Below are 17190 nucleotides of genomic sequence, written 5' to 3'. Positions count from 1 at the left end.
TGGCTCTAAATGGGCAGTTATTTCACAAATTCAAAAATGTAAAATCTTCATGTTTCTCACTATTAATATTTGCATTAGTATTTCAGATTTGTTTCTTCTAGTCAATTTTCTTAGCATTAAGAGAGACAACTAACCCCAAGAGAGTTCCCTATTTTTTCTTTAAGGCAGCTAGTTAATCTTTTGGTTTTATTTTATTTTTTTAATTTATTTTTTATTGGTGTTGAATTTACCAACATACAGAATAACCCCCAGTGCCCGTCACCCATTCACTCCCACCCCCCGCCCTCCTCCCTTTCTACCACCCCTAGTTCGTTTCCCAGAGTTAGCAGTCTTTACGTTGTCTCCCTTTCTGATATTTCCCACACATTTCTTCTCCCTTCCCTTATATTCCCTTTCACTATTATTTATATTCCCCAAGTGAATGAGAACATATAATGTTTGTCCTTCTCCCATTGACTTACTTCACTCAGCATAATACCCTCCAGTTCCATCCACGTTGAAGCAAATGGTGGGTATTTGTCATTTCTAATGGCTGAGTAATATTCCATTGTATACATAAACCACATCTTTTTTATCCATTCATCTTTAGATGGACACCGAGGCTCCTTCCACAGCTTGGCTATTGTGGCCATTGCTGCTATAAACATCGTGGTGCAGGTGTCCCTGCGTTTCATTGCATCTGTATCTTTGGGGTAAATCCCCAACACTGCAATTGCTGGGTCGTAGGGCAGGTCTATTTTTAACTCTTTGAGGAACCTCCACACAGTTTTCCAGAGTGGCTGCACCAGTTCACATTCCCACCAACAGTGTAAGAGGGTTCCCTTTTCTCCGCATCCTCTCCAACATTTGTGGTTTCCTGCCTTGTTAATTTGCCCCATTCTCACTGGTGTGAGGTGGTATCTCAGTGTGGTTTTGATTTGTATTTCCCTGATGGCAAGTGATGCAGAGCATTTTCTCATGCGCATGATGGCCATGTCTATGTCTTCCTCTGTGAGATTTCTCTTCATGTCTTTTGCCCATTTCATGATTGGATTGTTTGTTTCTTTGCTGTTGAGTTTAATAAGTTCTTTATAGATCTTGGAAACTAGCCCTTTATCAGATACGTCATTTGCAAATATCTTCTCCCATTCTGTAGGTTGTCTTTGAGTTTTGTTGACTGTATCCTTTGCTGTGCAAAAGCTTCTTATCTTGATGAAGTCCCAATAGTTCATTTTTGCTTTTGTTTCTTTTGCCTTCGTGGATGTATCTTGCAAGAAGTTACTGTGGCTGAGTTCAAAAAGGGTGTTGCCTGTATTCTTCTCTAGGATTTTGATGGAATCTTGTCTCACATTTAGATCTTTCATCCATTTTGAGTTTATCTTTGTGTATGGTGAAAGAGAGTGGTCTAGTTTCATTCTTCTGCATGTGGATGTCCAGTTTTCCCAGCACCATTTATTGAAGAGACTGTCTTTCTTCCAATGGGTAGTCTTTCCTCCTTTATCGAATATTAGTTGACCATAAAGTTCAGGGTCCACTTCTGGGTTCTCTATTCTGTTCCATTGATCTATGAGTCTGTTTTTGTACCAGTACCACACCGTCTTGATGACCACAGCTTTGTAGTACATCCTGAAATCTGGCATTGTGATGCCCCCAGATATGCTTATACTTGGTGACTTCAATCTAGCTCTTTCTATACTCGATAGGTCTTCTAAGCACAACATCTCCAAAGAAACGAGAGCTTTAAATGATACACTGGACCAGATGGATTCCACAGATATCTACAGAACTTTACATCCAAACTCAACTGAATACACATTCTTCTCAAGTGCACATGGAACTTTCTCCAGAATAGACCACATACTGGGTCACAAATCGGGTCTGAACCGATACCAAAAGATTGGGATTGTCCCCTGCATATTCTCAGACCATAATGCCTTGAAATTAGAACTAAATCACAACAAGAAGTTTGGAAGGACCTCAAACACGTGGAGGTTAAGGACCATCCTGCTAAAAGATGAAAGGGTCAACCAGGAAATTAAGGAAGAATTAAAAAGATTCATGGAAACTAATGAGAATGAAGATACAACTGTTCAAAATCTTTGGGATGCAGCAAAAGCAGTCCTAAGGGGGAAATACATCGCAATACAAGCATCCATTCAAAAACTGGAAAGAACTCAAATACAAAAGCTAACCTTACACATAAAGGAGCTAGAGAAAAAACAGCAGATAGATCAGAAGATGAGAGTTAATAAAGAATCGAGCAGAACTCAACGAAATCGAGACCAGAAGACCAGAAGAACTGTGGAACAGATCAACAGAACCAGGAGTTGGTTCTTTGAAAGAATTAATAAGATAGATAAACCATTAGCCAGCCTTATTAAAAAGAAGAGAGAGAAGACTCAAATTAACAAAATCATGAATGAGAAAGGAGAGATCACTACCAACACCAAGGAAATACAAACGATTTTAAAACATATTATGAACAGCTATACGCCAATAAATTAGGCAATCTAGAAGAAATGGACGCATTCCTGGAAAGCCACAAACTACCAAAACTGGAACAGGAAGAAAGAGAAAACCTGAACAGGCCAATAACCAGGGAGGAAATTGAAGCAGTCATCAAAAACCTCCCAAGACACAAGAGTCCAGGGCCAGATGGCTTCCCAGGGGAATTCTATCAAACGTTTAAAGAAGAAATCATACCTATTCTATGAAAGCTGTTTGGAAAGATAGAAAGAGATGGAGTACTTCCAAATTCATTCTATGAGGCCAGCATCACCTTAATTCCAAAACCAGACAAAGATCCCACCAAAAAGGAGAATTATAGACCAATATCCCTGATGAACATGGATGCAAAAATTCTCAACAAGATACTAGCCAATAGGATCCAACAGCACATAAAGAAAATTATTCACCACGACCAAGTAGGATTTATCCCCGGGGACAAAAGGCTGGTTCAACACTTGTAAAACAATCAATGTGATTCATCATATCAGGAAGAGAAAAACAAAGAACCATATGATCCTCTCATTAGATGCAGAGAAAGTATTTGACCAAATACAGCAGCCATTCCTGATCAAAACTCTTCAGAGTGTAGGGGTGGAGGGAACATTCCTCGACATCTTAAAAGCCATCTACAAAAAGCCCACAGCAAATATCATTCTCAATGGGGAAGCACTGGGAGCCTTTCCCCTAAGATCAGGAACAAGACAGGGATGTCCACTCTCACCACTGCTGTTCAACATAGTACTGGAAGTCCTAGCCTCAGCAATCAGACAACAAAAAGACATTAAAGGCATTCAAATTGGCAAAGAAGAAGTCAAACTCTCCCTCTTCGCCGATGACATGATACTCTACATAGAAAACCCAAAAGCCTCCACCCCAAGATTGCTAGAACTCATACAGCAATTTGGTAGCTTGGCAGGATACAAAATCAATGCCCAGAAGTCAGTGGCATTTCCATACACTATCAATGAGACTGAAGAAAGAGAAATTAAGGAGTCAATCCCATTTACAATTGCACCCAAAAGCATAAGATACCTAGGAATAAACCTCACCAAAGAGGTAAAGGATCTATAGCCTAAAAACTGTAGAACACTTCTGAAAGAAATTGAGGAAGACACAAAGAGATGGAAAAATATTCCATGCTCATGGATTGGCAGAATTAATATTTGAAAATGTCAATGTAACCCAGGACAATTTACACGTTTAATGCAATCCCTATCAAAATACCATGGACTTTCTTCAGAGAGTTAGAACAAATTATTTTAAGATTTGTGTGGAATCAGAAAAGACCCCGAATAGCCAGGGGAATTTTAAAAAAGATCTTTTGGTTTTAGATGTAAAATTCCCATTAGGACATTTAGTATATTGATTTTCTCTGAGGTAACAGGTGTCTTTTTGTTGTGCAATCAAGTTAATTTTGCCATTTTCCACAATATCAATGCCTTTAGGATAAAATTTCTATTTTTCTTTTTTTCCAAGAGAATCTGGGACTGTAGATAACCCAACTCCTTCAGTGATAACCTGAAACACAACTATAACAGGAAGCATTTATCCATCACGTTCTACTTATAAGACAAAATTGTATGTATTGCAGGTATTTTTGACTCACTTTTTACTTACAAAAACCCTATTTTATTGATGAGAAACTGAGGCCATGAGCCAATGAATAAGTTGCCCAAGGTAGAGATGAGATATGAATCCAGGCAATGTGGATCCAGAATTCATGATCTCACCTACTACACACTATGCTGCCTCTAGAAATAACCACTTCCTGAAATTTAGCTTACCAAGAAGAAAAGGATATCTGTATGTATGGAACTAGAAAAAAACATATCAATCATTAAGTGTTATATGTTTCAGATGTATAATATACTGATTCAACAATTATATACATTATTCAGTGCTCATCACACTAACTGTACTTTTTAATCCCAGTCACCTATTTTACCCCATCCCATAACCATTAGTTTGTTCTCTCTAGTCCCCGTCACCTCTTTTACCCACCCCACTCACCCTGTAACCATTAGCTTGTTCTCTCTAGCTACAAGTCTGTTTCTTGGTCTCTTTCTCTCTCTTTTTTCATTCGCTTTGTTTCTTAAATTCCACATATGAGTGAAATCATATGGTATTTGTCTTTGTCCAACTGATTTATTTCACTTAGCAATTATACCCTCTAGCTCCATCCATGTTGTTGCAAATGACAAGATTTCATTCTTTTTATTGGGTGAATAATATTCCATCTTGTAGGGATCCCTGGGTGGCGCAGCGCTGGCGCCTGCCTTTGCCCAGGGCGCGATCCTGGAGACCCGGGATCTAGTCCCATGTCGGGCTCCTGGTGCATGGAGCCTGCTTCTCCCTCTGCCTGTGTCTTTGCCTCTCTCTCTCTCTCTCTCTCTCTCTATCATAAATAAATTAAAAAATTAAAAAAAATTCCATCTTGTATATATATAAATCTTTATCTACTCACTTGTCATCCTTTTATCCATTCATCTGTCAATAGACACTTTGGCTCTTCTATACCTAACTATTGTAAATAATACTGCAATAAACAAAGGGTACATGTATCCCTTTGACTTGGTATTTTTGTATTTTGGGGGTAAATAGCCCACAGTGTGAATACTGGATCATAGGGTGTTCTAATTTTTGAGGAACCTCCATAATATTTTCCAGGGAGGGTGTACCAGTTTGCATTCCCACCAACAGTACACAGGGTTTTTTTATTGACATCCTCACCAACACTTATTTCATGTGTGTTTGTGGGTTTTTTAATTTTATTTTATTTTAGCCATTCTGACAGGTGTCAGATGATATTTCATTGTGGTTTTGATTTGCATTTCTCTGATGATAAGTGATGTTGAGCATTTTTTTCAAGTGTTTGTTGGCCATCTGCATGTCCTCTTTGGAGAAATGTCTATTCATGTCTTGTGCTCATTCTTTTTTTTCTTTTAATTTAAAAAAAAAATTTTTTTCTTGTGCTCATTCTTAATTGGATTATTTATTTTTGAGGTGTTGAGTTGAATAAGTTCTTTATATATTTTGGATACTAAGCTTTTATCAATATGTCATTTGCAAATATATCCTCACATTTAGTAGGCTGTCTTTTAGTTTTGTTGATTAATTTTTTTTACTGTGTGGAAGCCTTTTATTTTTAATTTTTTTTCTTAAGATTTTATTTATTCATGAGAGACAAAGAGAGGAAAAGACACAGACACAGGGAGAAGCAGGCTCAATGCAGGGAGCCCGACGTGGGACTCCATCCTGGGTCTCCAGGATCACGCCCTGGGCCGAAGGCAGGCACTAAACCGCTGAGCCACCCAGGCATCCCTGGAAGCCTTTATCAATAACATTTTAATCACCAAATATTATGAAAGGAGAATATGTAGTACTGGCAATACACCAATAAATTAATTTGAAATGTCCTTCTTCTCATGAATGTTTATAGTCTGGTAAGAAAAATGAAAGTAAAAACACCTTTGAGTTTTGTTTTTAAAATGTAAAACACATAATTATAAGTCAAGAACAGGGTTGTATGGGGTCCTGTAGGAAAGGTCTCTGCCATGATCTTTGACTGGTAAGCAGATTCATGACTACAGCCAAAAATATAGTTACCTAGGTATAATTTGAATAAAGGAACACCTGGTGCATAAATTAAATCTCTACACTTCAAAGGATGTATGTATTGCCAGCAATAGAATTTGTACTGGAATAAGAGTGTGTGTGGTGGGGGTGGGGGACCTGAATTTATGCTGGCAGATTCAGCTCTCCTTTCTGCAAGGCCTTAAGCTTTGAAATTGCACTAAAGGAAACATTGTAGAAAATGGTTGCTGTGTTCCTCTGTGTGTGAAATGGAAAAAAAAAAAAAAAGGCAAAAAACTCTTAAATAATTTAAAATAGAAAAATGCTTCTAAAGTTAGTTATATTAGGGAGCATGAGGTAGAACAGTATTTTTTTTTTCCTCACTTGGTAGTGTGAGTGGGAAGAAAAGAACAGTCTCAAAGCAGCTCTTGACATTATCTGAGGATTTTGTAACATAAATCTCTCACATAAGGATGTCTTGATACCTGCTCCCATTCATCATATACTGCAAGAATACACAATGCCTTCCAATGCCCTTGTCCTAAATCTAAAAAACATTTGCCTACTGACCCTGAAAATTTCAATCATTACAACCACTGAGCTATCGGGCACTCAGAAACTATCGTAAAGGGTTTCTTTTATTTCAGTGCTGCATATATTTACTCAATGAAATTAGCCTTTTGTAGAAATACTATGCATGACATTCTGATAGCTATTACAAATTTACATATTTATTTCATTGTAGCTCATTAAAATAATGTAATAATCAGTACTTGATTAAAGTTTCTTGAAAAAACTCTTATACATACTCATAATTTTGAATAAGATATATACAGATCAAGAAAATATTGTTTCTTTTCAAATTTTTGAGGAAAGCTAAAACTGCTTTAAGGTAAAAAGAGACATCTATTTCAACAAACACTTCTGGAAGAAAAAAATCCTATGTTTCAGATTTTGAACTAAAATGTTATATATAGATATTGGAACAAAAGTAGAAAAAATCCTGCAGATGGTATAAGACTTGTGATTTAGTGGAGAATCTATCATCTATCATTTATCTATCTAGCACTGACTATCTTCATCTATCTACAAAATATAGCATAAAAAATAAATAAACATTTATGATATGTCTGTTATATATCAAGCACTCTGATATACTTTTTCACATAGAATAGCTCATAAACGCTAACAAAAATCAAGTAAGTTAGAAAAATATGTTGGAATCATCACTAATTCCAAGTGATATAGTGTTGTGACTTTGGGCAAGTCAGGCTTGTCCCTCAGTTTTCACACAAAGATAGTAATAACCTTTATGTCATAGGGCATTAAATAAATACCTTCAATCTTTATAGGAGTACTAGACATCAAATAAATCATTAAAGAGTATAACTCATATTAGAAACAATTTTAATAATTATCTTTTATTTTGGGAAAAGAATATCTATTATATCTAGTTATTGAAAATAATGAGAGTTTTCCATTGAATGCTCCACCTGGCATTTGAAAAAAAAACAATATGTGAAAAACATGGCTCTTAAGGATAGAAAGAGATTTATTGTTGCTTAAACATGCAGGAGTGGGAATGGCAAAATCTGAACTTAGAAATTCAGATTTACTTTGAGCCTGGATTACCTTGGGCAAGTTAGTAATCCTCAATAAATATCCATTTCTATAAAACTGGAGTAACATTAACCAAATTTGGAATAAGGATTACAAGGCAGGTAGGTAGTTCATCCTTTCAATGCTTGATGTAAGACTCATGATGCTGTCATTGTTATGGTGCTGGTGATATAATTATTATTACTTTACAACTCCACGTGCTTAGGCCTTCATTTTCTTTGTGATACTTTTTAAAATAGAAGGGTCATATTAGTGTCTGATACATTGGCAGTAGTTTGCAGAATGCAATAAGAAGAAAAAGGCTCTGACAGGAGACAAAAAGAATACAGATAAAATATACCAAATACACATTGAAGACACATTTACTTTTGATCACTGAAGGAAGAATGAGAAGTATTGGGAAGTTTAGCAATCTTTAGGATGTATATCTAGTCCACCAGATGGATGGTAGACTCATTCACCTCTGAAGAAAATGCTGGAGGAGTCAAGTCAATTTTGGGAGTCAGGTTGTAAATTTTCATTGGAATGTCTTAAATGCTCCACTGATTTGAAAAAAAATTCAAATTTAGAAATCTAAAATAAAATATTCACAGAAATTGTAATAATATATTTTACTCTAATGCAAATTCAATTGTATAGTTAATTATACAATATGATTTCCATAAGATGATGCATGAAATCTGACTGTAAAATAATTATGGATTATAACTACATGTAGAATTCTTTAATTCCTCACTGAATTTTATTTTACACAGTTTTAATTGCTTATTTATTTAATATCACTTTTTAGCTAATATGATATACTACTAATGCACTAGCAACATATTTTATTCTAGATGTTTATAAAGATGCAACTGCCATTGCAATGAGGCATAACAATGTAAACAGGATTTCCTGAGAATAAAGAGACTCTACTTAAGTTTCAGTTTTTCTATTTCCATGTGACCTTCAGTTAATCACTTATATAATCTAAGCCTCACTTTGTTCATTTAAAAATGAGAATGATAATGTCTTACTTGCAGATGATAGTTTGCAAAAACGGCTGTAATAACACTTCTTATCCCACAAATTCCTCCAGAGCCTTGCCATTCTCTCAAGGAGTACACTCTTTGTCCTCACCTCTTGAGTCTGGGTGGGCTTTTGAGACGATGTGGACATAGTAAAAGCAGAGGAGATGGCATGTGACTTGAGGCCAGGACAGCAAAAACAATAGAGCTTCCACCTGAATGTCTCAACTTATTTTCTTCCTCTTGGATCCTCTCACCACCACTCTATGAGAAAGCCAAATATCCATGTAGAAAAACTTATGGAGATATTCCAGCTGACAGCCTCATTCAGCTAAGTAGTTGGCCATCATCCAGCATTCAACTGTGCTACATCAGAAGAATTGTCTTTCCCATGATTCCAGCTTCTGAAGTCTTTCTAGCAACTCCAGTTGGTGGCTCATGAAGCTGACTTGACTGTTTCCATTGAGCACTCCCCAGGTTCTAAATTTGTGAGCTCAGTAAATGATTGTTTTTTGTTTTGTTTTGTTTTGTTTTTTGTTTTTTTTTTTTTTTTTTTTTTTTTTTTTTTTTTGCTTTAAGACATTAAGTTTTGGGAAGGGTCGTTACATAACAGAAAATTAGGACACTCACTATATTTAGGAAGGTTTAAATGAAATATATGAAAAGGTTCTTAGAACTCTGACATCCTTTACAAATGCAAAGGATGGGTATTCTCATTCCTAAAAGCCTTCACTTTTTAATTTTTTTCATCATGATAAGTGTACTCCTCAAAGCTTTTACCTTAAACACCTGCCTCAGCCAATGTTTATTGGCCACAGTATCTCATAAGATAATGAAATACATACCTAACTCATAAGCTAAATCTGTAAATTAAGTAAAGTTTCCAGCTTGAGACCATTTGATGGGTAGAATGTTTCCAAACTCATCTTTTTTTTTTTTTTTTTAAATTCAATTTGCCAATATATAGTATAACACCCAGTGCTCATCTCATCATGTGCCCTCCTTAATGCCCATCAAACCCATCTTTGATCATTCTGCAGAAGTCAAATGGCAAATGGTTATTGATTATAGATCTGTTTAATATAAAATCATAAGTTACAGCTAGAAGCCTATATATCAGTTGTCATGGATACTAAATTTCCTAAGTTTCCAGGAAATTCATTTGATCAGACTTTTATTCTTCTCTTTGACTCTTTTGTCCTCTCCATCAGTTCTAAATCTAGCATTAGTTTAACTCTATACTGTATGCTTAATTTCTCACCTTGAATTATTTACATAATCTTTCAAATGACAATAAATGGTAATGTGTTGCTGTATTATATAGATTTAGACTGTTAACTGATGAGCAGAAAAGCACTCAAAATATCAGTGACTTAAAACAATACCATTTTTTCCATTTATAAATCAGATTTATTTCAAGAAGTGACTGGGGACACAAGCTGTTTTCATTTTTTGGCCCTGCCATCTTCATTCCATGGCCTCCAAGTCACCACAAAAGTGGAAAATCCTCAAGGATCCTATGTGGAGTGTTGTGTTGTATTTATGTCTTGGAAACACTGAATATCTTTTCTACTTACATACCCTCAGTTGGAATCCAGCCAATTTCTTGCACTGAATCTGACTAATGTAGTCTGTCTCTAAGTTCAAAAAGAAAAGGAGTTTGATGATTACCCAGCAATTACTGCCATCTTAGAAATTCCTCCATGAACATTAAAACTGTGTGTCTTCATCTTTAAATTTCCCAGAGTTTAATAAATAATTGTTAAATTGACATGAGTTCTAGCGTTAGCCATCCTAAAAAGACTCATCTTTCTCATCATCCAACAGAACTTGTCCTAGGTAAACTATGTTCTATTGATATCAAATTAATTATGCTTCTGTTAGATGTCTTAAATGTTCTTGTCCCAGACTTCCATTTACCATGGTTTTTCTACCTTGAATGATTTTCCTGTTGATATTCTATCCATTATTAAAGGTCCAAAGAAAATTTGTTCTCTATGAACACGACAATCATACCTCTTCATCTTTGACTTCCCAAGTGTCCAGTAAATATTTGCTTAATCTGTATTAATTCTGCATTATCCATGCCATGAAAGTGTTTGAAAAGTTAACCTCCATTTAAGAAAGATACTTTGCTCAATTAAAAGGATAATATACTATTCTCCAAATTCTTATCTGGGGATTATTTCATCTAATTAGCTTAATGTCATTAAATCAAGACATGGATGCTAAGGGAATAATAGATCTAGAGAAGAAATTCAAACACCTCACAACATAGGACAGTTTGGTGACAACTTAAAAGCACAAGGATATGTCAGTAGATGAGCTATCAACAGATGCTCAAGAAGGATTAAAGGGTGTGGGTGGGATGATAAGAAAGAAAGATTTTACTTACTTTCAGATTTAACCTAGTCATTCTCTGCACTGAATAAAAGAACACATATACAATTTCTTAAGATTAAGTTTATCTTTAATACATATTAGTAGCCTTATATTTCTACTTTTATTTTATCTCTCCTCCCTACACATTTTAATGTCTAGGCATAGCATTGGGCTAAATGTAAATGTAGTTCTTCCACATTATGATTTCCTATATATTTACATGCTGTATTTTCTAATTTTAGTTTCAAAAGCCTTAAGTTTAGTTTTTTTAATTTAAAAAGAGTATTCATATTACTTAAAAATTACTAACTCTCTAATCATTTTGAAAAATACCATCTGGATTCAACATTTTTTTCAATGCATAATCATAGGAATAAAAACACCTGCATTTATCATATCTTCACTTTGTTTCTCCTCGATGATCAAGACTAGGAACTACATTTTATCTGATTGCCTGTTTTTCTTCTTATAACTTTGCAATTTCACTCAAACATTTTATGTTAGCATGTTAGCATCTGTTTATTTTAGAGCATATAATTATGACAAATAAATAAAAACAACTTAGACTCTTAATGAATTCATTCCAAAATAACTTGAAAAAAAAAGAAGCAAAGTCAATATAGCCAATGTTTTCTTGGGTGGGGGAAAGAAATTGAAAAATGTCAACAACCCAGAGAAAACTGCTCAATGGTTGTGAAATAAACATATTATTTTTTTTTAAATATTTTATTTATTCATGAGAGACACACAGAGAGAGGCAGAGATGTAGAAAGAGGGAGGAGAAGCAGGCTCCATGCAAAGAACCTGATGTGGGGCTGGATCCCGGGGCCCCAGGATCACTCCCTGAGCCAAAGGCAAATGCTCAACTGCTCAGCTACCCAGGCATCCCAAAAATAGACCTATTCTAATGTTATTCATGCAAGCAGATAGGCAGAGACCTGAAATAGCTGGAGTTATGAGGTGTTTACTTATTGACTCAGGTGTTGGCACATTTGATGTAAATCACATGAACATGGAAACCACTTGCCAATTGCTATTAATGGTGTATTCTTCAAACAAAAGACACTAGTTTTATCATTTGGTTGATTATCATTCTTATAATGTCTAATCCAGAACGTAGCTTAAATCTAGCTGCTTCTATCATTTTATAAGATATGAAATTTTAGAGATCCTGGAATGTTTCTAAGCCCTGTATGTGGGTCATAATGCAAACTTTTATACTATCAGACATCTTAAATTGAATGCATTGTGTGTATATGTGTCTGTATATGTGTGTGTGCTTGAACTTTACACTTATATTACACAAGTAAATGTCTTCTCCTAAGATTTCCACATTGTATTTCCATTATCATAATTATAGTTATAGTCATAATCTAGTCTTATTTAAAGGAGAAAGATTATATTAAAAAATAACTTCCCTTATTGCCATATTCCAGGTGTATTTCATCTCTTCTTTCTTGAACATAACTTTTATCTGTATTTTCAGTTTTATTTTAAGAATCTAAAATACTTTATAAAGGTAAATAATTAGTAGAAACTACAAAATATGAAAAAATATTGTCTTTATTTCCCTTTAACACTTTTCTAGTAGTTTTATATTATCAATATTAATTCTAGTCCTTCTTATGAAAAACTTTTTTTAGAGGTATTTTCAGTTTTATTCCAAGTATATACAATGAATCCATGATAGCTTAAACTAAAGGTAGTATCAGTATGATATAAGTATATTATCATATAAGCGCATCATAAGAAGAAATTATTAAAATTTAAAGAGTAAGAACATTCTGGGGGTTTTTCCCCAAAGTTTGGATGCTGAAGTTATTTATGGAATGAAATGATCTAGTCTGTCTATAAAACTGAGCTTCGACCAAATTAACTAAATGTCTAATTGAACCCAAATACAAATGAAATACATTTTAATAATGTAGGAGTGAAAAACACATTATCTCTTTTATTATCTCAGGTATTCATTGAGATAGTCAAGAATTACTTATAAGCACATATTGCTATGCATTGGTGATAAATGAAAGGACCACAGTTCCTCTTCATGTATCTAAGAGTCTAAGACTTATATAAAACAAGCCATTTTAAGTGTACCAACTTGGAAAATCATGATAAAGTGGTGTATTTTCACTTAGGGATATTCAGAGATCATTTTTTAAAGATTTTATTTATTTATTTCAGGGAGGGGGGAGCATGAGCAAGGGAAGAGGCAGAAGAAAAGCACAAGAGAGAGAATCTCAAGCAGACTCCCAGCTAAACATGGAGCCCAATATGAGGTTCGATCTCATGACCCAGATATCATGATCTGAGCTGAAATCAAGAGTCTGATGCTCAACCAACTGAGCTACCAACCAGCTGAGCCACCCAGGCACATCTACCCAAAGAATATTTTTAGGGAACATTGACATTCAAACTGAGAAAAATGAATGTAGATACTGATAGCCACGATTTCTTGAACATTTAGCATGAACTAGGTGCAGTTCTAAGTGTTCTTCCTTTATAAACAGAAATCTTCATAACCTTCTGAGATAAGTAATTATTTCTATTCTACAGATGTGGAAAGTGGAGCACAGTTAGGTATTAAGAGTTAGTTTTGTGAGTAATGCAACCACTCAAAGGCAATCACTTGTTCCAAACGTGACAAAGAACATGATGTTTTCAAGGAACTGTTAACCTTGGAAAATACAATTGCAGTTCTTTTACTAGCAAAAATGGGTTTATTAAGGAATAGGGGAGAATTGCAATCTGTGATAAGCAAGCTAAAGCTGAATCACAGGCAAGTCCACAGGGGGAAAAAAAGAGAGAGAGAAAGAGAGAAGAATTGCCTTTTATAGGAAAAGGAGGGCATTGGAAAGTGTTATAACAAAAAGTCCATTGGAATAAATGGTGATTTCAAAGTATAATAGTTTTTCATTGGCTGAGTTGTAACAGTCTCTCACTGGCTGGGCTGTTAGGAGTAGGGGAGGTTAGGGCCTTTTCTCCTCCTGCCAGAAGTAAAGTAGCATCCTTGTGGCAAATTCCCTCTCTTCTGGTTGGGTTTAAACCGCAATTGAAAATGAGTGGTAGGACATGAGAGCTCCCCCTGTCAGCCTCCTGATTCTATTTTAAAAGTGATTTCCTTTTATTAATTTTCACAGAACCAAAAATATAGTGGGAATTCAGAATGCAAAAGACACATATTGCAGAAGCCAGACCTTATAGGATCTCATGGTCAATATTAATAATCTCTTCTTTTTCTCTTTCTTTATGCCTACAACACAAAGTCTACGGAGACTTCCAAGCAAGAGTGACCTGCTAACATTAGTGTTTTATGAGCATAATTCTTCATTAGTACTTCAGTTGATGACTGAATTGAATGAATCAGAGCAAATACCATAAAACTCACTCTTTTGTTTTAAGAATGGAATATAAAAAAAATCCAATTAAAAGCTTATAGCTTTTATTTTCTTGAGTCTTAACTTAAGACTCTATTTCTTGACATTACTCATGAAGAAGGAAAACTGAATCTTTAGTAAAACTTACATAGTCAATTTTATAAACATTTCCTCTCCTTCCTTAAGGGCATTCCACTGTTTAATGGTATTTGTGCCAAAAATGACTTTTATTTTTTTAAGTTTATTTATTTATTTATTTATTTATTTATTTATTTATTTATTTATTCATGAGAGGCACAAAGAGAGAGAGAGAGAGAGGCAGAGACACAGGCAGAGAAAGAAGCAGGCTCCATGCAGGAAGCCGGAAATGGGATCCGATCCTGGTCTCCAGGATCATGCTCTGGGCTGCAGGTGGCGCTAAACCGCTGGGCCACCGGAGCTGCCCGCCAAAAATGACTTAAAATTAAGAGAACAAAATGCATTATGTCAAATCAGTTAATTGATTATTTCCAAAAAAAAAAAATCATTCTAAGTGGAAAAATAAAAAACATCAAGAGCATAAAAAAATAAGATTCATAGGTAAAGAACTGGCAATATTTATTTTGTTTATCCATTTTCTTTAACTTGGAACTGTTCTCATTCTTGAAAAAAACTTAAAAAAAATTATTCCTTTCATGCAGCCTTCCTAAGTTACAATATATAGAGTGGATAGGAATATATTTTCACTTACAGAACATTACTATTATTGCATAAGGTAAATTATTATATTTATTTATGAAAGTAGATAAATGTACAAAATGTGGGCCCTAAAGTAATATTTAATACATTGGTTTATAGTTAATTACCTTTGAATCTGTATCTTCTAGATATGAATATTGTTGAAGATGGGGATTGTATCCCATAGATCTTCATGTCTGGTTCCAAAGAGGTCCCAATAAATGTTTGTTGAATGCATGTACATATGAATGAAAAAATGAGTAATGGTCCCCTAGTCCTAAGACACTTTAGCTGAAAAGGGTGAGCTACCATAATTAGGTATTGTGAAATTAGATTAGAATAAGGACATTTAACAGCTCTGTCTATAACTCAAAGCTTTGCAATGGGAAATATAAAAGCAGCCATGTAACATCTAAATGAATATTATCCATCAGATTTGACATTTATTAAGCAATAGCTGCACGCCGGGCACTGTCGTAAACACAAACTCTTTCCCAGTGAACTTAGATTTATCTGTGCTGGCTTTTTTCCTGAAAAAGACTGATGCCATTTCATAGCAGATGGTAAAAGAATACAGAAAGATGACTTTAGTTTTCAACTTTTGTAGGCACTAGCTTAAATCAACTCCTTATGCTGGGAATCCATCATGTTACCTGGACTAAACATTCCAATTACATCTTCCCCCCGCTCCATATGAACAATGAATAGATTTCTTTGATTAAGAATTATTCTCCGGTATTGTTATTGGCACGGTTTTTATTCTATTATTGCTATTGAGACCATTGTTTCTTGTACCTTTTAAGGAGCATAAAACAGTAGTTCTCATTTTTTTTTTTTTTTTTTTTTTTTTTTTACCATCACAATCTTAGCTCACTTTCACAATACTCTAATGGGCTAAGATGAAATTCCTATCCTCCAAGTACTGTATAGAAGTAAAGAAAATCTTGGTGAAGACTTTCTTCTGAGGCATAGTGCTCATAAAAGAATCTTAAATGATGGGGATGATAATAACAGTGGTTTAAATATTTGTACATACTAATTTTATGAAATATCACATGAAAAATCTTTCCATATTCTCAATCCGACAGATAATTTTGATACTGCATGTATATATTCCCATAGACTAAACTTCAATAAAGTTTCATTGTATTGATAAAATTACCATTATAAAAACATCTAATTTTTAACATACTATATAATTTAAAATATAGATATAAGCATTTCTGAATTTTCTGTTAAAATTCTGATTTTCAATGCTTTACAATGATTTTTAGTAATTAAACCTCTTTGATTCAAGTAAATGAATCAGGTTCTGGGTTGTTTAGAAAAAAGGGGGAAATTATTTGTGTAATTCTTGACTACCTCAAGGGAAGGAGGATCATGAATTGTCTCTAGAGATGGAACCAAAATGATGTGGGACACCCAAAGAGTGCTGTGTCTTTATTCTTTCTTGTTTCCAGCTACATTCTTTATTTTAAGAGACAAACTTTAATTACCTAGAAGACTTAATTTCTTTTCCTATATCCATATGGCATCATATGACTGCCAGAAGCTCTGAGAGAAAAGTCTTTATTTTAACTACTGTCAAAAATAAACAAAGACAGTCCCCAGCTAAAGTAGTAAGGATAGATGTTAACCACTTATATACTGCTGCAATAGGGAACAGAGTCCAGTGTGAACCAAACTCAGATTTATACAGAGGTAATTGGATGATTAAAAGGGATAATAAAGAAGTGGGCAAGGGAGTGAGGAGGAGCTTAGTAGAAACAGAAAAGTGAAAATTTACAAAAAGTAGGACGTGAGTGTTTTCTATGTGAAATCCATCTGGGTTTACTAACTGGTGCTTATCAAAGTTATTCTCCTACCCATCTTCCCGCAGCCTGTCTTCAAGAGTTGGCTGGACTAAGCTATATGGGAGAACATGGTTGCCAGCATTTTTAAAGTTAACCTAAACTCCATTTTGTTGACAAAGAAATAGATTTCTCTCTCTCTCTCCCCCCCCCCTTTTTTTTTTTTTTTTTTTTTTA

The sequence above is a fragment of the Canis lupus genome, chromosome 9, assembly GCF_048164855.1.
Source record: "Canis lupus baileyi chromosome 9, mCanLup2.hap1, whole genome shotgun sequence".
Lineage (NCBI taxonomy): Eukaryota > Metazoa > Chordata > Mammalia > Carnivora > Canidae > Canis > Canis lupus.
The sequence above is the reverse complement of the archived record's forward strand: the minus strand, read 5'-3'. Positions refer to the sequence as shown.